Below are 25,119 nucleotides of genomic sequence, written 5' to 3' on the forward strand. Positions count from 1 at the left end.
CGAAAATGAAGAGAGCGAGTTCCCTTGGGTCAAACTACAGCAGCGCGTGTTTAGCATCAGCTTTCTCTAAACCCCCACCCCGGTGAATGAAAAGCAGCTACTGCATCGGTGGCAGCAGTCCGACTCGCAGGGGCATGTTTAGCCTCACACACTGAGTACTAGGTCTCCCCCCCCCCTTCGCCTCTTATAGGTGTGTTTTGAAAGCAGAGACGGGGGGCAAGAAAAGAAAAAATGTCATGCACCTATCTTCATACGAAGGCTTGCAAGTCTGGAAGACCCCGATCGTGGAAACGACTGTGTGCACGGCTGCAATCCTATGCATCTTTACTTCACCCACTGAACTCCGTGCGACTTACTTTCGAGAAAACGTGGTTAGGATCGGATTGTAGATTTGCTGGGTCAGGGAGGTAAAGCGTGACGTCCAAAGGATTACTTATTTATTTATTTATTTATTTATTTATTTGCGGCGAACTCTTCGTCTCCAAAGAAGCGATGCGGGAGTTTCTAGATCATCTTCGGCGCTTGGTGCAGATGTAAGTCGTGTCTCCGGCCAGCAGGAGGAAGGAAGAGGAAGTGAGAGCAGAGACAGCAGGCAGGAGCAAGCGACTGAGAGGCTGTGCGCGCGTTGCGAGTCTGATGATGGGATAGCGAGACCGAGAGCATCAGAAAGCGAGACACCAAAACAAGCCGCGGCGAAAGGCGAACTTCCATGGTGGCGGCGGCGGCGCTCGCGCGCAGCGACAGGAGCTGCTGGGCGCTGTAGTCTCTGCGACAGGGCAGCCAACTTCATTCTCCACCCGCCCCTGCACTTTGTGGAACTGATTCTAGCTGGCCGAGGCTGGTTCTTTTCAAAACGAAAAAGGTACTTTAGTTTCCGATTAGGGGGAGGAGGTGGAGGTGTCTCTCTGATCTGTATGTTTTTATCTGGGGGCAGGGGGAGACAGATCGTGGGTTGCCCTTAGAGGAGGGGACCGAGCAGTTGATTTATTTCATTATTTCTCGTGGGGCACCCGCACTCCGATTCCAGGAGCGAGCCCCGCTGAGTTCAGTGGGGGTCACTCCGGAGTCCGGGTGTGTGTGTGTGTGTGATGCTGCGTCTGTGTTGTTGTAGCGGCAATGAGGCTACCTGCGCTGGCGGGGCTCTCGCTGCCGAGGAACGCGTGCGTGGGAAAGGCGGTGCGAGGCGATGGCAGATGGACCCTTTAATTGCACTAATGAGGCGGGGGTGGGGGCTGCGAGGAAGGGGGGGATGGACGGGCGCGCCGAGGGGGTGGACGCGGGCGGCAACAGAGAACGGTGTCCCCTGTGCAGCGAGGCAAATGGGGGTGCTGCGAGTTGCCGGAGGTTTTGGGGCTCGTGTGGCCGTCTGTAATGGCTCAGTGCGGGTGACCCCTCTCCCGTGGACCTCCCCGCAACAAATGTCAGTGTTTGGCTGTGAGGAAGTCTGAGGGGAGCGCGGGTTGCTCTCGAGTGCACTCCCGGCTGGCGAGAGAAGCGGCGTTTCTCCCTGGGTGGGGAGCTGGAGGCGTCAGCAGCAGCAGCAAAAAAAGAGAAAATTAAAAAAGGGGGGGGGATGTGCTCGGTGCTAGGAGACTGGGCAATGTCTGTAGTTAAACGCCCTGAGCTGGGCGAGGGGGAGGAGGAAATTGCTGCAGTTTGCCTTTGAGGAAGAGGAAGCGCCAGCCCTCGTGGCTTGTCAGGGGTGGCTGAGGCTCGCCAGTCGCTGCCCTAGTTTGAGAGCGTGAGGTCGCTGGGGGAGGAGAAAGGCGACGCGCGCCTCTTCCGAGCTTCCCGCCTTCTTGTCGCTGCCCTAAATAGCGACCTCCGGGCTCAGCCGGTGCCGCCAGCGCGGCTCCGTTTGTCACCCGGGCAGAAAGCGCCACCTCCCTGCCCTCGCTCGGTCGCCTCTGGATTCTCAACCAGTCGCCACAGGTTCCTCAAAAGGCGAGAGAGGCTGTGTTTCGACACCTGACTCCCGGCACGTGTGAAACCCGGCTCTCCCCCCCCCCCTCCAAAAGTCTGATAAAGGCGAGAGAAGCCAGAGTTGACAATGAGCAAAACTGCCAAAAATAAGAGGAAGGGGACAGGACGGAAGTAGCCTTAGAAAATACCTCTTTCCTCTTCCATCCTCTGTCCCCGGAGGAACATCTCATAAAGCAGAAGATGCATACATGCGCACGGAGTGAGAGAGAGTGTGTCTCCGCAGCATTTTTGGTGCCTGAGGCAGAGAAGCTAAGTTTTCATAAGATATGAAAATCTTCCATATAGTAGGCCACATTTTGGACTAAACTGAGTCACTAACCCATTTGTTACCCCACAATATGGCACCTGAGGTGAGTCACCTCTATCTGCCTAGTGGTAAGACCAGGCCTATGTATAAATACACAAAAGTTGCAATCCTGTACTCCCTTCCCATTGAACTCAATGGGGCTTACTTCTGAGTAGACATGCATTGGATTGCATTGGAACTATCACACACTGATTCCTTGATATAATTCAAAAGCTTTACCACCTTTTACCTTCTGAAGCTCACTCAAAAGATTCCACCCTTCCTCCTTTGGTGCCCTGTATACCTGAAGCAGAAACAAATAATATCTTTGTGGTGCCCCCTCTTTTACTTCTTTCAAATCCCTGCTGAAAACCCACTCTTTCCATGAAGACTTTGGCACAATCTCCTAGTTCTCACCTGATTCCTTCCCCTTCCTCTGTTTCCTCTATATCAAATTTGACCACATAATAATAATAATAATAATGTAGGTCAGTATGTTCATGAGTCTGAGAACAGCATGCTGTACCCATCTACAAGTGAATAAATCTGTGTCATGATGGAGTAAGTTACATTAATCTTTCAAACGCATCATTTAACTCAGTGTAATTTAATTCTACTACAACTAGTTAGGCATTGCATAGAATTGAAGAGTGAGGTGTTGAGAGTGGGCGTGAATAAACAGGTGCGGAGTACTAGCAGAATTTTGTGGAGATCTGACTAAAAAAAAATCACATTAATCTCTTGAGTTTACTGTATAAGCAATTACTTCTGACTAAATAGTTAATCTGCTTCCATTGGTGAGGGTGACAAAAAAAAACCCTGCTGCAAAGGGAGTTTATAGTCTCTTGGCAATCCTAGTCTCTATAAATTATAGGGTTACTTAACTTCCCCCAGCTATCTCGGATCCTATTTTTGCACATGTTCATAAACTCTGCTTTGTGCATTTATCAAGGAAGTTTAAAGGGAGAAGGGAAATAAAACTTTGCTATAACTCTTGGGGCAAAAAAGGAGTCAAAATCTTACCAAGACCCTAATTTCAAGTAACTGTTCACATCTATACTGACAACTTACTCAGGAGCAGCAAGGAGAAATGGTTCTAACTGGAGGATCATTTGGTTGCAAACCCTTGTGTGCCATTGAGGGTAGACTTTGGCAGAAAGCTACAGTCAGTCCTGGTCCCTAGCAAGTATGCCTATTTGTAAGTACAGTGTTACATTCATACTTTATATTTTTTTTAGGTGTACACTTAAAACATCATAGATGTGGATTTGAAAAACATGGGATGGGTCCAGGCAAAGTTAAGCACTTTTCGGTCCCACTGATTTAATTGGGAGAGATTTAATCATGTGCTTAACTCTTCCATTTAAATCAGTGGGACTTGGGCTGAATAATACCCAGTGTGTAAATCAGCCCACACTGGTAGTGTGTGCAGTCTGGCACTTCACTCACTGTTTTAATTCCTTTTTCTTTATTTCTTTTTCTACGGTGATGGAGAATGACCTGTTCTGCTATAATTCAAAATAATATTGTAGACAGATTTACGTTATTTAAATGGCACGAGGCAGCAATTGCTGAGAGAGGCTGTGTAAATTGGCACAAAATCATTGGTGTCAGAACACCTGATATCCAGTAGGTATCTTTCTAGTTGGATTATATATGCACATGTATCCTTAGCACATAGGAGTAATCCATACTGATAAGTTGACCTGTTTCTTATGTGTATTAATATTTTCTCCTTCCTCAGTATATGACTTTCAGTTGTTACTTATTAGTTATTTAGTAGCAGCTAATTAGGGCAGCAAGATCTTTGAATCATCCATGAGGAGCAAGAACCCACGCTGTCTAGTGACACAACACTCAGCATCAAACAGAACAAAGCACGACATTCATTACATGTACATAAACTTCAGCCTTTTCAGAAAAGTCACAAAACATTTGTCACTTTAGTTACACAATATGTTCAGCGTGAAAATGTGCGCATAGTCATTTTTGACAAAATATGTAGAATGGCCTACAAAAAGTAAATATTGTAAACTCCCTGTTTCATTTTACTGCCATGTATGGCTGTAGCCTGCAACCTTTTTACTCTGAAAGACTTCTATTAAAGTCAATGGAATTACCCTGGAGCAAGTGGGTTGTGCACTGTATAATATATATTGTAATATATAATATTATATATAATATAGAAACAGTACACGTGCCTTGTAGTGAAGACTGCATTTCCCTTTTCCACCTTAGGTAGTTAGTCTGCTATTTAGTCTCTTGTATTTTCTCTGCCAGGACATGGAAACAACTAGACTGTTGGTTTCTGATTGAAACAATAGTGCGTGTAATAGTACTTCCTCACGGTGTTGCCTTTCTGTGGCAAACTGCTGAGCAGATGTACGTTCGTATGGTGCAGCTCCACCCTTCCTTCCGTCCTTTGTGTACTGAAATCTCTTGGATTGTAAAGTTTGAGCTCGTGTGGGCTTTCTTGTTTTTGCTATGAGGCTTATTATGCTATTGCAAATTGCTTAGGATGTGATCTCATTCTTTCCAAACTGACAAGCAAATGTGGAATACGTTTGCCCTCCTGTCCTTACATTGTAAAGGGATTCCATGTGCAAATGAGAGACTTGATAACACTGGCTGCTGGGGATGCTTGTCCAAAATGTGTTATGTTGGAGAATGACCTGTTTGGGTATAATTCAAAACTAAGGGATTTGAAAAACTGAGGGATGTTATATTGTGTTGTATAGCTTTGAAAACCAGGATGGCCTTTTTTGTTCTATGAGCCTTTGAAGTTATTGAATAAGAAAAACTGCTAAAATAAAGGAACATATGGAAACCCTGCTGCCTTCCAGGCTTGGGTAATTAAAACCATTCCACTGAGCCCTTCTAAAATGTCCTTTCACTAATAAGCTGTACATGTTGCTATTCCTTTGATAAGACCCTTAAAGCAGGCTACCTATCTCTACTCAAAACTGCTTCACATTTTGGACTAAATGTGAGCTTGAAGTTTCTTCTTTAGATACGTAGCCTACCCTATTCAAAAGAGCCCAAGGTAACTAACAGCAATTGAACAAAACATGATGGATGGTTCCTGGCCCCCTAAAGTACTTGCAGTCTATAAATGTCATTAGATATTAATGAAGTTATTGAACATCTTAGAGAGAACCATGTGCTTTGTTGCATAGATTGCATCTATTCCAGGCTCAGCATGCTTTATGTGCAAAGTTTTTGTGGCACTGCTCTGGATTAGAACATATGAAGTGCAAGCACTGAGTCATTCCTGACCCCTAGAGAGACGCCGCTTACGCTGACGTTTTCATGGCAGACTATAGCGGGGTGGTTTGCCATTGCCTTCCCCAGTCGTGACTATCTTTCCCCCAGCAAGCTGGGTACTCATTTTACCGACCTCGGAAGGATGGAAGGCTGAGTCGACCTGAGCTGGCTACCTGGGCGCCAGCTTCGGCTGGGATCGAACTCAGGTCGTGGGGAGAGTTTCGGTTGCAATACTGCCACCTACCACTCTGCGCCACACGAGGCTCTAGTCAAAACATATGAAGCCACCTTAAATCAAGTCAGACCATTGGTCCAACTAGGCCAAATATTGTCCACACTGGTAGTTTTTAGTCATGGAACCTGGAACCCACTTTTAGCCTAGACATGCATTTTGGGACTCACTTTATTATTTTTTTAAACATATATTTGTATGGCTACAGCACTGCTCTTGCACTTTAGTGTAGGATGGTCTGCAATCCAGTAAGTGGGTCTTCATCTACCAGTTCTAGACCAATGGTCTCTATACTGACTTGCAGAGATTTTTTCCAAGATCTTGGTAGAGATATTCCCCAACCCTGCTAAATGAGATCCTTTAACTTCAGGTGCTGAGATTTAACCTAGGAACTCATGTGTGCACTGAAGTATGGGCTCCCTTTTGCTGCAGAGTCTTTCTTGATTTGTCTGGTTTTGTAATTGTTGTCACTGAAAAGTTTTGCATTCAGCCAATTCTATGTCAAGCTGTTGAAATAATTATTCTTAAAGGTCTAAGCAGACAATGAAATGTTGTTCTGCATACATAAATAAGCAGTTCTGGAGGTGGTCAGTGCCTAGATGGGAGACCATACAAGGGCTAAACCATACATTACTTTAATAGAGTGGTTAGCATTATTGGGGAAGGGGGATTTAACCATTCCCCACCTGTGATCATTACAAAAATCCTCCTTCCCCTTGCAGCTATGAGGCTTAGAAAAACAGTTCCCATTGGCCGCTGAAGAGAGAGCATTCAAACATACAGCCACTTATTTGCATCCTGAAATGACACATCCCGGGAAAAGCATTACCACTTGATTCTGCTAATTATATAGCTTGGCTCCAATAAGTGTCTCTTGTATTTGATTGAGGACAGTAACTGTTAGTGGCAGGTAGCTGGATGATTGCTCTCCCCCCACACACTCACTCAAACATCTTAGGGTGCAATCTTATGTATGTTTAGACAGAAAAGAGTCCTACTGTTGTCTGGGGGATGCTGGGAGGTGTAGAAGTTTTTTTTGTCTAAACATCCATAGGATTATGCCGTTAACCAATCTATCTGCAAATTGCAGATTTCTTTGAATGTTTTGGTCTTTGCCCCCATATGTAATCCCATATCTATTATGTATGGTATTGGAATCCCTTCCCCAATATTATTTGAAGTTAGGATGTTACTAGCAAATTGGTCCCAATTGCTTAAATGGGCATCTTTGTTTTTCTTCAATACCTATGTATCCTTTTAACTAGAAAACAAATTGTTGCCAGTATAAGGTAGTGGATATACTGCTAAATCCTTTGTTGCATGGTAGCAACCAAAAAGCTTGCTTTCACCTTGGGAGACCATTTACTTGTTCGTACAGAGAATGGGCAATGAGGAAACAAAATTTTCAGTAATCCTGAATTTTTCTGTTCTCAGGAATTGCATCTACAGGACAAGACAGTTCAAATCTTTTGGCTTAGTTTCATCTTTGTTACTTTTTGTGACAATTTAATCTAATCAATGTAATTAAGGCCACAATCCTATGCATGTTTAGACAGGGAAAAGACCTACAACTCCCAGCGTTCCCTAGCCAGCTTGGCTGGCTGGGGAATGCTGGGAGTTGTAGGCCTTTTCTCTGTCTTGACATGCATGGGACTGCACCCTAAATAAATGAAAATTAATCTAACCTAGTATCTAACCATCTCAAAAGAACCAAAAGATACCCCTCTAAATTAAAATAGATTTAGAACTGTGTAGCTGTAAGAACTTTCCCCTGTTCTGAATATGCTTTTATAAGTAAGATTAGCTTGGAGCAAAAGAGAAACAAGCTAAGTATGCACTGTTAAACTACGGAATTATTTCCTCTTTATTTTCCTCTATGCCTCTCCCCCACACACTTGATCTTAGACAGAGTAGCCAAGCAATAAACTTTTAGAAGTTAGCATATTGGTGGGAATTAAATACTATGTGCAATATCATACCATGTGTTTCATAGCATAAGGTAGCCAGCTATATTCATATGATATCACAAATCTGGGTTTAAAAGACAAGCCAGTATATTGCAACAGTTGTAACTCTGTCCTCTTGTTAGGGGTCTGTGCTACTACCAGGGTGTTTCTTTAAGTGTGTGAAGTCTGTTTAAAAGTGTTACAAAACACAACTGTGATTTATTGATACGTTGGCATCTTTAAGGCTGAATTACTTTGCTTTTGAATAGGGAGTATAAACAGGAAAAGTGTCAGGGAAGCAGGTTCGAGACATTTTACTCTGTGGTTCTATGAATAAAATTTATTTTGGGCCCACTTGCTACTTTTCTCATTTGACACACCAGTTCCTTGCCCTCCCACTTTAGCCTTTTGAGCAATATCCAATGTTAGTCCTACATGGAGTAGACCCATTGAAATGAATGAGAAGTTAGTCACAACTAACTTAAGTCCCATTCATTTCTATGGGTCTACTCTATGTAGGAGTAACATTGGATAATGGGATACTACCCATTATCTCCGATACCATCTTCTAGAAGCTTGGTGAAACCACTTCCCCTGCTAAGTTTACTACAATTGATACTTGGGTCCCAAACTGTGCTTTGAGATCGCTTCATGTTTTATTACTCATGGTTTCAAACCAGAACTAAGGATACGATCCTGTATGCACAGCTACCTGGGGCAAGTCCCATTGAACTCAATCGGGGATACTTTTGAGTAAACATATATACCTGTAAAGAGAACTCTTTTGTCTAGTTCGTGATTTTCCTTAATGTATCCTATAATTTTATATCACTCTGGGACCAGTGGCAGGCAGAAAATAGATCCTTGTTTTAAATCCCAGTTCAGTTACAAAGCTTAAAAGTAAAGCTTTATTTATAAAGTGCTATCAAATTATTAATTTTACATATCTTTAAAAGAGAGAGAGAGATAATGCCACACACAGACCAATTGTCTTTTTCTTTCTCCCGCCCCCACCTACCACACAGGATCCTGTCACAGTGATCACCCCCCAACACACACACACACACACACACACACAGAGAGACAGAAGTGAATGACTCTGACCGGCATCACTGGAAAAGCTTATAGGTCCACAATCAGAAGGAGGCAAAATCTGGTTCCTGTACCAGATACTGGTTACCGATTACAACCCTTTACTTTCATCCATGGAAGTGAAAAAAATTCCATTAACTTCTGTGGAAGAAAGTAAATAAAGCTTGATGGGCACTTAATAAGTGTAATGTAAGTAGTTCATTTCAGCAGAAATACGTAGGATGCTGTGTTCTAGCTATTACATTGTGCTCAACTGTATTTTATTGCTTAGCTACATTGAGTAGGAGTCCTCTGTGTACTATGCTGATTGTGAGGACAGGACTTGAAAACCATTTCTGTTTTGAGTGTACGATACTTAAAACTGTTTTAAGTGCTGCACCAAAAAGAGTGGCAAGCCCTGTGTCCAAAGGCTTATAATCTAAATAGTGGCAAAATAAGAGGCAAGTGGAGGGAGAACTGAAGGGAATATTAGGATATGCAAAGTAAATTAAGACTGCATCTTGTTTAAAACAAGTAAGCCGCCGTGAGCATTTTTTACAAATGGAGAGGTGGGTTAGACATATTTTATAATTAATACATGTTTATAGAGTTGTGTGGTTGTTGTTTTTTAAAAGACAGACACGTAGGAAAATAAGTAGGAAAATTGTAAAGAGGAATATGCTATCTGGATAGACACACAGTTCTTGACGGTAATTTAGTGCACAGGTATGCTTTGATGACAAGTATATTCTTGAATAAGGCACATGCTTTTAGTATAGCCCGTATTAGAGAAAATAGTTGATTTTATGTACCTACCTACTTCTCTTTTGAATGAATAGATACAAAGGAGATGGAAGGTATGTTGTTCTGAGCCCTCTTGCATGCATCCTTTGTACTCTAACTGTATCCTTCCTCTCACTCTGTTACGTAGAATGTAGTAGTCACATCACACATCCATTCTCTTAGCAACAGCCATGGTTTCAGAGCTGAACTGCTGAAACACTTCATCCAAAATGACTAGTACCAACGGTGCTAAAATGGTGCTAAAAGTGGTGGTGCTAAAAGTGGTGCTAAAATGGTGGATTTTAGATTTTGGGTTCTTGTATAAATTAGTTCTTAAGCTTACTCCTCACAACTTCAGACATAAATACTTTAGCCTCGTTGTTCTGGAAATGGAATCTAGCATGCCAAATGACAATCACTGTTTAAAAACCAGTATATTTTCAGTTTAATTTTCTCACCAGACTTTTTGGTGTTTTGTCAAATGGCCCTTTGTAGTACAGTGTGTTCCCTTTGCCAAACTTCTCTCCCCGCTCCCCACATTTTCCAAATCTGGTGCTATAGCAGGTGTTATCTCTCTCCCCGCCCTTTCCAAATTTGTTCTTATGAGAAAAACTAATTTAGGAGGTTTTAACACATGTTGTAACCCCTGTAGGCAGAGCCGTAGTGCTTACACCTACAGTTACCGTTGCCCAATGCTTCCTGTTATACCGGGCTCAAAGTTCTGTTACTTAGAATTGTGGCAAACTAACCACTTGGACTGATGGGTGGAGTAAAAGAAGGAAGTCAAGATAGCAGTAAATTGGGGGATGGGAGTATGGAGCATAAGAGGGTTGTCAGATTGCAGGATACGAACCTGCAGGACATAGAAGGGAGTTTCACAGGAAGGGGTTTGTATGAGCTAATGGTAGGAGGATCTGTGGATCTGCATGAGCAAAAGCATTGACCACTGATAGCAGATCACATTTATTTGCAGGATACAAAGACAGAAGAGAGGGCAGGCAGAGACGCAGGCACACTATTTCAGATTTCAGTTCATGAGCAGAGATATTTTGGGGTGGTGGTGGTAGTGGGGATATTTGGCAAGGTCTAAACTACATGACCTCCAAAGTCCCTGCCAACACCACCATTCTATAAGAATATTTGTTTAGATTATTATGCTTCACAAAATCTAAAGCAAGTATCATCAACAAAATATGGGATGGTCATTTTTTTTCATGAACTAAAGGGATTTGTACATTTGAAATGCTTACAAACTAAAGTCATTCATTGTTTAGAACAGTCTTTACTAATATGGAGCCTTCCAGATGGTTTGTACTTCATCTCCCATCAGTCCCTCTTAGCATGGCCAATGGTCAGGAATGTTGGTCATTTATAGTCCCAAACATTTGGAAGTTACCAGGTTGGGAAAGGCTGCTGTATTGCCTTCCTTATGTTGCTGTCTAGATTGTAAACCGTTGGGGGTAGGGAGCTGGCTTCTTATTCTTTATAAAGTTGACGTCAACATGGAAGGTGCGAAATTAATCCAATGTAGGTGCTGATGAACTACTTCTAGGGTTCCTAGCGCTACCTGTCAGGAGGACTGTGCAGCAATTCAGTCTTTTTTGGCTTAACAGATTTTTGTGGTAAGAAAAAAGTTGGTGTGAAAACATGGGAGGGATTACAAGTGGAAATTGTTATCAGGACCCCCCTGTAAAATTCTTTGAATGAGGCATTTCGCTGATGGTGTAAAAGCCTCATCTGGAATCACCCTAATTCTGAAGTTTAGGGGGGTGCAGATATTGCTGTGGAGAAGGGATTGTATGTTTTTGAGCTGAACTTCCAATTTGTTAATCATGGTTAAGCAGAAACTGGTAATATGCCTCCATTATTGGCCCTTTATGCATTTTGTTTTCAGTTTAGGCTTGACCACCTCCATGAGTCTAATTAATATGATGTTGAAGAGGAATTAATATTCAACAAGCAGATTTTTAGGTTACTTATTACTGAAGTAACAATATTGCGCAGGAATACAGGGTTCTTTTCTTATTGCTGAAATGTTTGCATAATACATGATGCTTTTCAGTAGTCTTGACAAAAACACTCATTATCTCTTTGCTGCTGACAGTGGCTTTTGTTGTATTGCTATCTGAAGACATGCAGAATTATGCTGCAAATGAAACATCAGAAAGTCCTGGCCTGCAGCATTGGTTCCATCAGTAACAGTTGCAGGAGAAATGCTGCTGTCCCTAGGTCTGAATCTTGTGCAACAGCATGCTTAAATGTATTGAGGGAGGAGCAGTTATTTATTGCTGACTTAGAGCCAGTAGGTTTCTGATACAACCTTTGGTCAGAGTAATTCTGACCTGAGGATTTTGTTTTGTGTGTTTTGGAAGGTTGATCTTTTCAGAATTGGTATAAATTGCTTTTTATTGTTAAATACAATATTTTCTACAAGTGTGGGAGATAAAATTTTGGATTTCCAGAATCTGTAATATTTGTATTTGGAATTTATATCTGCATTGTAGGAAGGTGCTATTTTGGAGCATAGAGAGATATACTGAGAAGTTTACCTTAAATCTTTTTGTTTTGTTTTGTTTAAAGTGTAAAATTGTTTGGATTACTTATGCAATAACTTTCTTTTGTCTTTGTTCAGAAATTCCCCAACCTGAAGCCGAGCTGATGTGTTGGACTCTGACTCCCATCATCCCCTGTGGTTGCTGGGGATGATGGGAGATGTCCCAACACATTGAGAAGGCACGACGTTGGGGAATGGCTGTTCTAGGCTTTCTGCTTCTCAAGAAATACAGAGGATTGATTGTCATGTCACTTGGTATAAATGGAGAAGTCAGCCTCCAATATTTTCAACAAGAAATACTGCCATTTTGTATTAAAAGTGGTTCTTGGGGGAGAGTAGAATTGGATATTGGAAGAAGACTAAGCAAAATGATCATTCCTGCCATTCCTTCCTTGATGGGAATAAAAAATAGTAAACTATTGTGGCTTGTCAAGTACTTGGTTTTGTAAGCTGCAAGAGGGAAAGGGAAATTGGAAGGTTTATTGAGCCCTTGGTACGCTGTAGTGTTATGCTTATGAGGAGATCCTGAACAGGAGCAGCTAGAGTCTAGAAAGATAAAATAGTGAAGTGATTAGATTCTGCAATGCTTCTCTGGAAAACATGGAATCCTGCAGTTCCATGCTTGCTCTCCCTAGATAATTCATGCATAGTTTGCTCAATTACAATACCCCCCGCCTTTGAGCTGTGTCCTGCAAGCTTTATCTGTGATCTAAAAGCCAAGTTGCCGGGTTCCAAACATTAGAATTGCTCTTAAACAGCGGTCTTCACAACAAGGACTCCATTTAGGTAGCTGAAGCTATGTGTTGTCAAGCTAGAGCAAACATACCAAGTGTAGAGCAAACATAAGTCTGGGTCTTTGCTGTGCACTTTATTGGGCTCTAGGAAGTGGGAGTAACAGGTTGTATAAATTGGAATGGAACTCTGCAAAGCAACCACATGCAGATGCGGTGCTGAACAGTTTGCAACTATATTGGCATAATGCCCCATCCTGGCTACAGTGCAAATAGATTGAAGGCTGAGTGCCTAGCATGGTGCAGATGTATCAGGCCTCGCACAGAGCTTTCCAAACATAAAAAATACAATAACCTTGGGGTCCTCCCAGTGCATTCTGCAGCACTCCTCCTCCTCCATTCTAGCCAAACCACTGAGCCAACTTCAGGGCCAGGAGGCCAGTGGACTTCATAAAGCTGCCTCAGCATTGTCTGTCTTGTATACTGAAGTGAGTATTTCTCAGCATCTCGGCCTTTTCTGCTGTTTCCTTTAAATCAGCAGTAGTGATGTCAACCTGTGCGGTTAATGGAGTGCAGAGCATTTGAATGGTGTGTTTCCAGCAAGCCAGTGTTTGCAGCCAAGGGGACTGGAATTGGGGATGGAGTGGGTGGTGGTGGTCTGTGGATGATAGGGGTGTTTAGGCTGGCAGGCTTGGAGGGCAAGCAGTTGCATCTGAGAAGGGGGATTCGATGGTGGGAGTGGTGAGAGATGAAGTGGGATACTCAGGCTTAGGTGGGAGCTGATATTTGGGGACAGCAGTGTGAGTGCTGAAGACATTTTCAGAGGCAAGAAGTGGGTGGATGGCACACTGGGTTTGGATGGCAAGGGATATATATTTTCAATAAATTAACCACTGCCAAATGCCTCTCCTATCAAACTAATGCTGTCTCAGGCAAAAATCTCAGCTCATATTGAATCAACAGTTTTATGAGAAAGCACAATAAGAAAGTAAAGGGAAGAAGGTAATTTGTTTTCAGAGCAATCCGGAGGTATGTAGGAATGCAGGGGCACATAGCCATAGAGCAGAGATGGGCAACACATGGACTGCATGCCCCCCTCCCCATGGCCTTGATTATGGCCTCTGCTGTTTTCAAGCCAAATAAGGTCCTTTTGAGTCCCTGTAGTGGTTTGGTCCTGGATTTCAGTGACAAAAAACCAGATTTTTTTGCTGGTGTGGCCCTGGCTCTGTGTGTGTGTGTGTGTGTGTGTGTGTGGAAATTGCCCCCCAGACTGCTTAAAGTTGCCTACCCCTGCCATAGAGAGTGTAGAAACTTGGTCTCGGTGCTGGAGCTGTTTTGTTTTTTAATTGTATACACTTCTGGGTTCGGATTAATGATTGGTGAAAGGATTACTGAGATGTGAAACTCCAGGCATCTACACCAGCCTAAAATCCTGCATTTAAAATGGGGCTTTCTGCTTCCATTTCAAATACAGGATCACAATGACTCACTCTTTCACCTGCTTCCTTCCCCCCCTTCTTCTCCCCGTATCTGAGTCATCCATTGATCTTGCTCCTTTTCTTGCAGCTTTTCCTCTTTTCACAGAGGAAACTGAAGCGGAACACAACGGGGTAATTTGATAGCTCATTATCTGTGATCTATTTAAAAACAGGACAAAGGGCATTTAGTGCAGGACATACCTTGAATGATCATGGCATCATAACAGGGTAATTTGATAGCTCATTATCTGTGATCTATTTAAAAACAGGACAAAGGGCATTTAGTGCGGGACATGCCTTGAATGATCACGGCATCATCAAAAGGGCCCACAAACTTCCATGAGGGAGCAATCTCAATCGCAGGGTAAAAGCTCAGTGTGAAGGAGCCATCTGTCACGTCTCCTGATCCTTCCAGCACACACACTCTGGCAAACTGACATAGGATACCCAAATCAGTGCAACTTCTTTATTGCAGGAAATCCCACAGCAAAAGCTTAATAGTTATACTTTTCAGAAATCATAAAGCTGATGGGCAGTAGTTACAGGCTCTGTGTAATTTCAGAACACTCAAAAGCTAAAAACTACAACCATGACATAGATACACACAACGGGTTTCCCCACTGAAATCTCTGAGGCTCGAAACACAGGGGAAGGGGCTCGGGATTCCTGGGGTCATTCTTCCCAGGCAATCAAGGACAAGAGTCAGTAACGTGAATGATTCCTGGGGTCACCCTTCCCAGACAATCAAAGGCAAGAGTTCTAGAAAAGGCCCAAACAAATCCACACACAGAGAGACTTCATCCAACCGAGAACCTTTTCTGGGATCTCTGTGCTCATGGGCGGGGCTTATTAAGTCTAAGAGTAAGTCCACCCAAGCAGAGAGTTCCACACAGAGAGTTCCACGCAATGAAGATGAGAATGTTCCTAGCCAAGGCTCCTCAGCTTTGTGTCGACTTAAAACGGGAAAATGTGACTGTAAGACACCTCCTCTGAACCACTTGACAGACAAGGGCTTTTGGCCTTTGAGCAAGGCCTCTGTCCAAACAGGGCTTCTCTGTTTGGCCCTCCAGCTTTGACACTTCATTCTGGGTGACCCTTCTGCACACCCCACCTCTGTCAGGTTCTCATGGAGAGCTTCCTTGCCAAGGCCAAGCCAGCAGATGGATGGGGAGTAGGGTGACTTCCCCTGGCTCTGCTCAGAGAACACTGACAGAGATAAAACTCACACAGATTCTGACATTCCAGAGGCTGAATAGGCCCAAACTCTTCCAGACTACTTCTAATCAAATCCTGTCTATAACCTATATGGCCCACTGCAGTGCTGAAACTGGGCCCTGACAAGCTCTTTGAACATTCTAAAGCAGGTATGGGTAACCTCTTTTTGTCAGGGGCCAGCTTGCCCCCCCCCCCGGACCAAGCCAGCAGGCCAGATGATTGGTAGTAAGGATGGACGAAAGTCCCTTACCTGGTCCCGCAGCTGTTTTCGGTGGGGGGGGAGGCGCTCCGTTTCTCCCCCCAAAATTCTTGGTGGGGGGGAGGCACCCCACCCTTCCCGGCTGAAATTCAGGCCGGGGGGGAGGTGCCCCATCCCTCACCGCCGAAATTCTGGCCGGGGGGGAGTGCCCCGTCTCCCCGGCCGCAAAATAAAAAAGTAAATTGTAAAAAAAACAAAAACGTGATAGGCTACATAACGATTTATGTAGCCTATCACGGCTAGATTTTCAAAGTCAGCTGTGATAGGCTACGTAAATCTTTACATAGCCTATCACGGCTGACTTTGAAAATCTAGCCATGATAGGCTACGTAAATCGTTACGTAGCCTATCACTTTTTTTTTTTTACTTTACTGGGAAATGGCGGCGGCGGCAGCCGGTCGGAAGACCGGCCGCTGCAACGCCGCCGGGACCCGCCGCCGAGAGGGACATTCGACAGAGGTAAGTCCCATCCCGGGGGGGGGGCGGAGAATTCCCCCACCAGTTTCGGGGGGCCGAATGCGTTGGCGTTCGGCCTCCCGGAGATTCATGGAGAAATTCTCCGACATCCCTAATTGGTAGTGTAGTGGCAAGTTCAGAAGCGCAGGGTCCCTTTGTGAGTCACAGCCACGCCCCCTCACAGCCACGCCCCTTCTAAGATTGTACAACCTTGTAAGGTATACCGCCTTTAACTGGGATCCAAAAACAGTGCAGATGAGAGTGACAAAGTGGTATTTCAATTGGATGTCTGGGATAAAATGCAGGGGTGTTAATCTTTTTCACCCACTCACTCAAACACAAGCATTTTAGGTTTTCAAAATATGATACTCTATGGAAGCTTCACCCTCTCAATTCAGCCCTCATGGACAGATCCCTTCTCATTTAAACAGCCCCCTTGCACACTCCCTTAGCGCCCCAACTTTTCCCATTAGCCTTTCCTAAGCTCCATTATATCTCCCCATCCAGCAACAGAAATGTCCGCACACCCAGCTGGATTGAAACACACACACACACACACACACACACTTCTTTCTCCCCTCCCAGCAACAGATTTTTTTCTGTTTCGCTTCCCTCCACCGGGGTTTGTTTGCCCAGGCACATGCCAACCTTGTACCAAAAATGGTAGCTGACGGAGCAGTTTGCATTTGACAAGTCCGCTTAGTGTAGAAATTAATGTTCAAGAATTAACAGTGCAATCCAATGTGTGTTTATTTCGAATTAAATGTATAGAGATCTTGGGAAGGCAAGTAAGGCTGCAGTCCTAGGCACACTTACCTGGGAGAATGCCCAGCAATTGAACATAGTGGGACTGACTACTGCGTAAACACACATAGGACTGTGTGATAAATCCTAAAAACTGGCACAAACCAACTCTTACAATGAATATTAATAAATCAATAGCTGAACAAGACATCATTTTGCTTCTCATTTGCACCACCCATCTGCCTCCCTCTTTTTCATGTTCATCAAGATGTGAAAGAAACTTTTCCATAACATTTCTCCCCCCTCCCCGCATTGTGAAGCACGAAAAGGCACCGATCCTAAACACACTTACTGAGGGAGCTGTGTGGCCCTGTTCTCCTTGCCTGCCCTGGGATTGTGGGAGTGGGATAGGATGGTTCCTGGCTGGCTCTGGCTGCTGGTACTGGGGTATAGTTTGGAGAAATATTAAGGGTGATGCAGTAATGAGGCCCCCCACCATAAATAAACCTCAGTTAAGGGTATGTAAATCAGCTTTATGTGTGTTTTTTAATAAGAGGTACAAAACAATGGGAGCATATGTTCAAGAGGAGGACAAGGGTCTAGGCCATTCACATCTCTACACCCTTACTTCCTAAAGGCACAGTATATCTAAATGGTGTGAGGAAAAAGGAGAACATAATAATGATGATAATAATAGCTTGTATAATCAAAAATTAAGTTTCAAACAGCTATGTAACTTTAGATTACAAATTAATTTTAAATTTAGATTATAAGCTTCTAGGGGCAAAGACCTGATTTTTTTGCTTATGATTCTGTGTAAAGTACCACATATATTGTAAACATCAAAGTCTGTGCATCTTCTGGAAGCAGCTGAAGACATGTTTTATTCAAACTGTCTTTTGGTGACCAGCAACAGGGAAAGATAAAGTAGATTGATTAGCATATTGTTTCCAGCCCTGAGCCTTTGGGATGAAGTAGACTATACATCCAACCAATTAATTAAATAAATAATACATCATATATGGACAACAATGATGATATATTTTTTTCTACCTCAGATAAAATAGTAACCCTATCATACGGATAGAATAAAGCCTCATGGCCGTGGGGCTTACTCTCAGGTATGGGAACTTACTCTCAAGTAAGCGCAAAGCACATATATGGAGGAAATCAGTGTGTGTGTGTGTGGAGAGGGAGAACAAGAGAAAAGCTTTCTTAACAAATTTATTTAAAGACCATCAGGGTTGCTGGTAATGTGCACTACGGCCAAGAAGAAATGCAGCAGGCTTCAGCTGCCCTTCCCCAACCTGGCGCCCTCCAGATTTGCTGGACGACAACTCCCATTGGCTCCAGGCAGCATATTGGCTACGCTGGCTGGGAGGGGGGATGATAGGATTTGCAGTCCAACACATCTGGAGGGCACAAGGTTGGGAAAGGCTTGGTGAGAGAAGTTCTGCGGCCCCTGCCCAGAGCTGTGCGGAGGCAGGCGAGGTGGCCGCTTCGTCAGGGCTCCCAATATCCACAACATACATGTCTTCTTGGAAGTAAGCATATAGATTTCAGTGGGGTTTATTCCCAGGTATTTCTTATCCTTTTAATTTAATTTTTAAAATTTTGTTTATTTTTCACTCATATAGACTTCCTCCTCCTTCCCTCCGCCCCCCCCACTGCCTTTTTTGGCTGCTGCCACGCCCCCCACCCCAGGCCCCAACAAACTGACTGAGCTGACCTATCTGAGTCTGACGGCCAGCATGTTCTCCAGTGTGTTGTGGTGTGTGTGCGCTGGGTTGCTGCTGCTGCTGCTCTGGCTGGGCTTGCTGGGGGCACGGGACTGATGATCACGTTCAGCGTTTCCAGCAAGCATCTTAGGCTGGCCCACGTGCTCACACCCTTCCCTGAAACCGGATGATGATGGTGCAGGCACATGCATGGTGGCAGTTCCTCTATCTCTCCCTCTCCGAGTGAGAGAAGGTGGGCTGCAAGAGGGGGTAAATTAACCCTTTGCCAAGTGAGGCTGCCTTGCCCAGGTGGCCTCTCAGGCCAGGGGAGGGGGGAATTTGCCATTCTTCCTGCCCCATGCCTGGAGCTTTGGGGAGAGTAGCTGCTGTAGCAGCAGCAGCTCGCAACAGCATCTCAGGCTCTTCCAGCCGCCTGCCCCACAGCGGTAGGCTGGGAGTGGGAGGGACCTGGCTGAGACCTGGCTCTAAAAAAAGTCCTGGGCCTTTGTCCCAGTGCAACCCGCCACCACTGCACCCCTGCAGATGATGTCAAGGAGGTGTGGCTGTGGACCAAAGCCCCTCTCTCTGCTGTGCCATAATCTGACCAGGCTCCACTTTTCTTTTCTTTGTGCAGAGAGAGTCACACAGCTCTGTGCCTTTCTCTACATGGAAAAAGGTGCTTGGCCAGGGCTTCCTTCCCATACTATGCTTGTCCTAGCTGGGGTGGCATGAGAAGGGGCTCAACAACAAGTACGTTCAGGACTGGATCCTGCAAGTGCTTGCCAAGTTGGTTGCAGCACCTCCTTAGGGGAATTTCCACGTTATTTCTGTTTTCTGATTGGAGATAACAAAGGGATTCCCTTTTGCACTGGTCAGCTTCCCATTGGATTGCTTTCACCCACTTCCTGTCCAAGCCACCAAGCTGGGGTGGGGCTTGGGAGGGGATGAGGCCCACAGATGATACCCAACCCTCCTTGGGCCAGATTAGGAACTTCTGCAGGCTGGATTAGGCCTTTGGACTGGAGGTTCCCCGTCCCAGCTCTAAAAAATCATACAAATGCTAAGTATGATGAAAATGTTTAATCAATTGTGTGTGTGAAAGGCAGAGATGAAATTTTGTTTTATAACTCGTGCACCATAATTTTAAATAATGGTGTATGCAGGAGGAGAGGATGTGAGAGCCCTTTTATGCTGAGGAGAAAGAAATGGGGTTAATATGCTGTTTGGCACTTCATTTCATATTGCTTTACTTGGAAAATAATTACAGAGGTTGCTGATGAATAGAGATAATGGAAATTTCTGTATGCAGTCTGCAGTTTTACCAACATCAAGGTCTGTAAAATACCAGGAACTCTGTAATAACTGACTAAGCATCTCTATTAAATATCTGCTTCAGCCTTTATAACTCATTAAAATATTAAAACTCATTCCAAATGTACAGGATTGCAGTAAATAGATTTTAACAAATGCTTGTAAGTAGTTCCTTCACATCCCAATTCTTTTGTTCTCATCCCTGAATATGTGAACTTTGGGAAAGAATGTTATAAGTGGTATTGTAGCATGATCTTCTTACTTGTGCTTGAGGCTGGTGTGTTATGCTGAAACATTTCACATTTTTAAAATCTGTTTATAATTTTTAAAAATCTATACACTTACAAATTGTATGTGCTATCATTGTTCTTTTTTTCTGGAGCGCTATGTCATCCAGAGAGCTTTGGCTATTGAGTGGTATAGAAATTAAAATAAATAAATAAATAAATAAATAAATAAATAAATGTCATGCACATTGCATCACCTAAGTATCAGTTCATTTGAAAGAATGTCAGGTACATCCAGGCTGCACTACTGCAGTGCTCTCTGTGTGAAGTTGCCTTTAAAAACAGTCCAAAACAAAGTGGCCAGACTTTTGTCTCTCTCTTGCGGATTGAGATATATAACTCCATTATCAAATCATTTACACTGGTTACCTGTTTGTTTCCAGGTTCTATTTGAAGTTTTGCTGTTGACATTTAAACTCTAAGTGGTGTGGGGCTGGGCTATCTTAAGGACTGCTTGCTCCCATATGGACTTGCCCAGGCTTTAAGATCAAATGGGATGACAATGCAAGTTGTTTGAGGGTTCTGAGTCTTTTCAGTGGTGGCATCCCAGATCGGGACGGCCAAATGAACTGCATCAGGCACCTTTCAGTAGAAACTGAAAATGTACCTCTTTGAACAAGCTTTAAATGTTTGATGAACTGTACAATCCTATACATGTCTACTCAGAAGTAAGTACCATTGAGTTCAGTGGGGCTTAGTCTTAAGTAAGTGGGTATAGGACTGCTATTCTATTAATACTTAATTCTGCCTGATTTTTTGGTCTTAATGGTACTTTTGTGTTTATTTTTTGTCTATATTCTATTGTAAGCCACTCCGGGTATGAATATAGATGAGTGGGATATCAATAATAAATTATTAATAATAATTATTGCTGTTAACTATGGACATCATCTGAATTCAGAAATCACACCAAAACTTAGTTTGTGCCATCCATAATTTAGAACCCAAATCAGAGACTGAGCTTTCAAACGTTCATGGAAACCATGATTTAGAGCTGTTTGTCTGCTTTTGTTTTGGACTTGCTCGGCCCTTTTGCTTCTTGGTGTAACTGACCTCCAGAGGCAGAGAATTATGGCTTAATTCAGACATTGCACTAAACCACAGCACAAAACCATGCTTTGTAGATGATGATGATAATAATATATCTAACCATAATTTCTGATATCTGGTTTGCCGATTCAGACATCACACAAACTATAGTTAAGCTTCCTTAACTGTGGTGTGGTGTGATGTCTGAATTGCATTTTTGTTTAGTTATTTAGGCTTTCAGTGGAATTTTGATGCCTAATGCATGAGCTGCTGTTTATATACTGATTAGAGAGCAGAGACTTTGAACTGGGAGGTCCCCTGCTTGAAATCCTACAGCCATTAATTTAGTGGTTGGCCTTAGCAAGCCATCATTTTCTCACCCATTATTCTTTATTTCTAACATGGCAGTAATGGTGGACTGCCTTACAGGACTGTTGTAAGGCTTACTGAGATGTAGTATGCAAACGTGACAAAATTGGTATGTGTAGTCTTTCAGACCCACTTAAAATCAATTAAGTTTTCATTTATTCTCACACTATAGCCCTAATATGGGGCTCTGAAAATAAGGGGTATAAACTCCCCCAACTTGTGATTTTAAACTATCAATCAAAATTAAACATAAAAGAATGTGAGCCTGAGTAGAGAAAGCGAATAAAGTATTTACTAGGCATTTATTGGTATCATCTGTGTGCAATTTGCATTTGGTGTCCCACATCTGCATACAGTGAATAAAAGCACTACTCAGTCTAGATCAACAGTAGGCCCAACAAATGGGGGGGGGGGGGGCATCAGAATTGCTGAAGCTAACGTAGATGTGGATTTAATCACTTCCTTGGATGGATTACTATTTGGAACCCCATGTAAATATTCATTTAAAAAAATCTGGGTCAGTAGTAACCACATAGAATGCAATCCTGTATATGCACTTGCCTGAAAGTAAGTCCAACTGAAGATCTAAACTGTGTGTCAAGAGAGAATTATGACAAATTTATTGTGGGGAGAAAATCTAGATCAGTTATTCATGGTTTTGCACCTTTTCCTTCTATTTAAAGTTGTAGAGGTTTTGGTTGCTCTTACATTTGTAATCCACAAGCAAAACTAACACACAATATTTCAAAGGTTTCCGTCTATTTCAGTACTCTTTGTTCATATTTGTGAAATTGCTACACACATGGTTTCAAATTCTTAGCTTTCGTACTTGACTGATCCTGCACACAAATTACACTCTCAGATGTTTGTATACTGGCATATTTTAAATAATCCTGCCCCCCACACACACCTTATCCATTGGGAAAGTACTAAGTGGTTGAGCTTCCTTTCTTTCTCTTGAGATTTCCAGGCCTGGTTTCACACAAACAGTAGGTGAGATGCTAAAAGTGTTCCTGGTGGACTAGCTCATTAAAAAAGAACTTCCTACATATATCAAGCTAGAATACTGGGGAGAAGGCTAAGCTAGAACACCTTTTCCTTGCATCTGATTTTCTATCTGCAGGTTTTTTGTTGTTTTAAAAAATGGGATAGTATTTAATTCTGCAGTGCCCACCTGCAGCCTGAAGGAGCTCTGTCTAGGAACAGTTGAACCACTGCATATATTTGTGTAAACTAGGACTAATATAAGTGTAATTCTTATATTATCGTATTTCAAAAACTATTGTCAGCCAGTAGGAGATGTTATATGGGACCTGTTAGAGGTAAAATTTGGTGCCATGAATAATACCGGTGTTGCCTCTAGACAGTTTGTTCTGTTGGCAAGACCCTGGTTCTGTTTTTTATAAGTAGAAAACATGTGAATCCATGTGTTGGGTAATTGGATATGCTATTTCAGGGATAGGCCCTTGCCAACATGACCAATGGTCAGGTATTATGGGAACTGTAGTCCAAAACATCTGAAAGGCATCCGGTTGCTTGTCCTTGTATTTATTTGACTTTAAGGAATATAATGGTTGATGGGTTTCTCATGCAGTCAGCTCCCTATTGAAGTCAATGGCAAACTTTTCTTATTTGGGTTTAAATAGTGTTGGACTGCTAACCTATTTCAGTCCCCTCATCTATTACTACATCTATTCTTTAAAAAACACAAACATAGTCCTGGATTCTGGAGAACACATCTGGACAGAACAAACCTCTGGGCCTCTTTACATTTGTAAATCATAGGAGCTTGTTGTCTAGTATTGCAGGCAAAACCAGTAGTAACTACTCTTGAAACTACAAGAGCCACAAGCTGAAAATCCTCTAGCATTCAGTGAGACTTCTTTTGCTGCTTGTTGTCTAGAGAGTCTGCTTCTGTTGTTGCCTGACAGAAGATGCTCTTGCTGCATTAGCAGTCTTCAACAGGACCAGCTGCCCATCACCTCTGCGCTGTAACTATGCATTTTCAGCTTTTGTGCAGACGCAGATTTGCGAGAAAAGGGAAGTTTCCAAACCATGGTGCGAAATCGTAGTGCAAAATGAAAAGATGGCTGTGGAAAGGTCTCAGAGCTTGTCCTGACAGTTCTTCCGAAATTACGTTGCTGCTGTTTGGTCAAAATAAGCAGAATATTTGTCATTATTACTCCCAATTGACTAACAATAACCACCATCAGAAAGGAGGAATTAACCATATCAATGGCACACTGTCTTTGATCATGCCTTTTTTGGTTGTTGGCATGTGTCTTTGCATTGTCTGGGCTTAGTGCAAAAGGGGACACTACAGGTATGTCTATCACCACAGAAAGATTATGCCCCCCCGCTGTGTTTGCCCCTTCAGAAATTGGGGACAATAAGTGGGTTTAAAGATAGGAAAATGCCTTATTTACACTAGCTCTGGGTGACTTTTGTTAATTGCATTGAAGGAAGAGTGGGGCTGTACCTGCCAGCCCCACCCTGTGGCCCCACCCTCTTGCCATACCCATATTAGGGGAGCCTGCTCATAGTGAGTAGGTTTCCTTTCCATGACGTGGAACCCATCTACAGATGTTCCCTCAGCCAATATCTAACCAACAGGAGTGGGGCAGAAGCCATAGCCTCACTCTCCCTCAGCCCTCCGTGTGATTGTTAATTGTGTGAGGGAAATGAATGCCCAAGTAGGGCTAGTGAATCAGACGGTTTCTCATGCTTGACTCTGACATAGGCTGAGATGACCCTTTAGTTGAAGAGCATGACCTGATGGAGCATACAGACCCTGTGGGGCTCCTTGGCTTTAGTGAGATCCCAGGCACCTCTGGCATCCATGGAGAAGATATACCAGGCCCTTCCAACAGCAGTGAAAACCAAGAAACACCCAGATAAGATCCTTAATGACTATTCCTCACTCGAGGTGTCAGAGGAGAAGGCCAAGTGTCTGCCCTGCCCTTGAGTGTGCTGGCTCCAGAAGGTGGAGCCACAGACTGCCACACAGAGGTGAAGCATGTATCTCAAGGCCCATAGCAATGGGGCTCCTCAGGAGTAAAAGCCTACTCAGGAGTAAAATTCTTAATCATGAACAAAGTGTTCAGACTGCCAAAGTGCTGATGACCTGCAGCTGAGTCTTGGGTGGGGTTCTGGAAGCTCTGGCTAGTTGGAGATTGCTAGCTGCTGGAACAACATATTTCTGTTAGCTCCAGTGCCTTGAACTCTTGCTTCCTCGACCTTGCTTCATGACTGATCCTCTGTGCTGCTGACCTTTGAACACCTGGTACCTTCTACTCTTTGGACTTCATTTGTGTTGGACTGCTTACCTGTGTTTTGACCTTGGCCACGCTGTTGAAAGCAACAGCTGATGCTGGATTAGGAGGGTAGTGAGGATGTCAAGTGG

At 43.4% G+C, this 25,119-nt stretch overlaps 1 protein-coding gene across 2 annotated transcripts in view; it reads left to right on the top strand.

Annotated features, from left to right (window-relative positions):
* Nucleotides 1-581: 581 nt before the first annotated feature.
* ELMO1 (engulfment and cell motility 1) overlaps nt 582-25,119 on the top strand; it is a 405,171-nt gene continuing 380,633 nt past the window's right edge. For both annotated transcript variants that reach the window (XM_084857863.1, XM_084857865.1), the window contains exon 1: nt 582-862. The gene's annotated coding sequence lies outside the window, so the exon portion shown is untranslated. The remainder of the gene's footprint in view (nt 863-25,119) is intronic.

This window comes from Heloderma suspectum, chromosome 5 (assembly GCF_057233095.1).
Source record: "Heloderma suspectum isolate Gila_16-S chromosome 5, 16-S_ref, whole genome shotgun sequence".
Taxonomy (NCBI): domain Eukaryota; kingdom Metazoa; phylum Chordata; class Lepidosauria; order Squamata; family Helodermatidae; genus Heloderma; species Heloderma suspectum.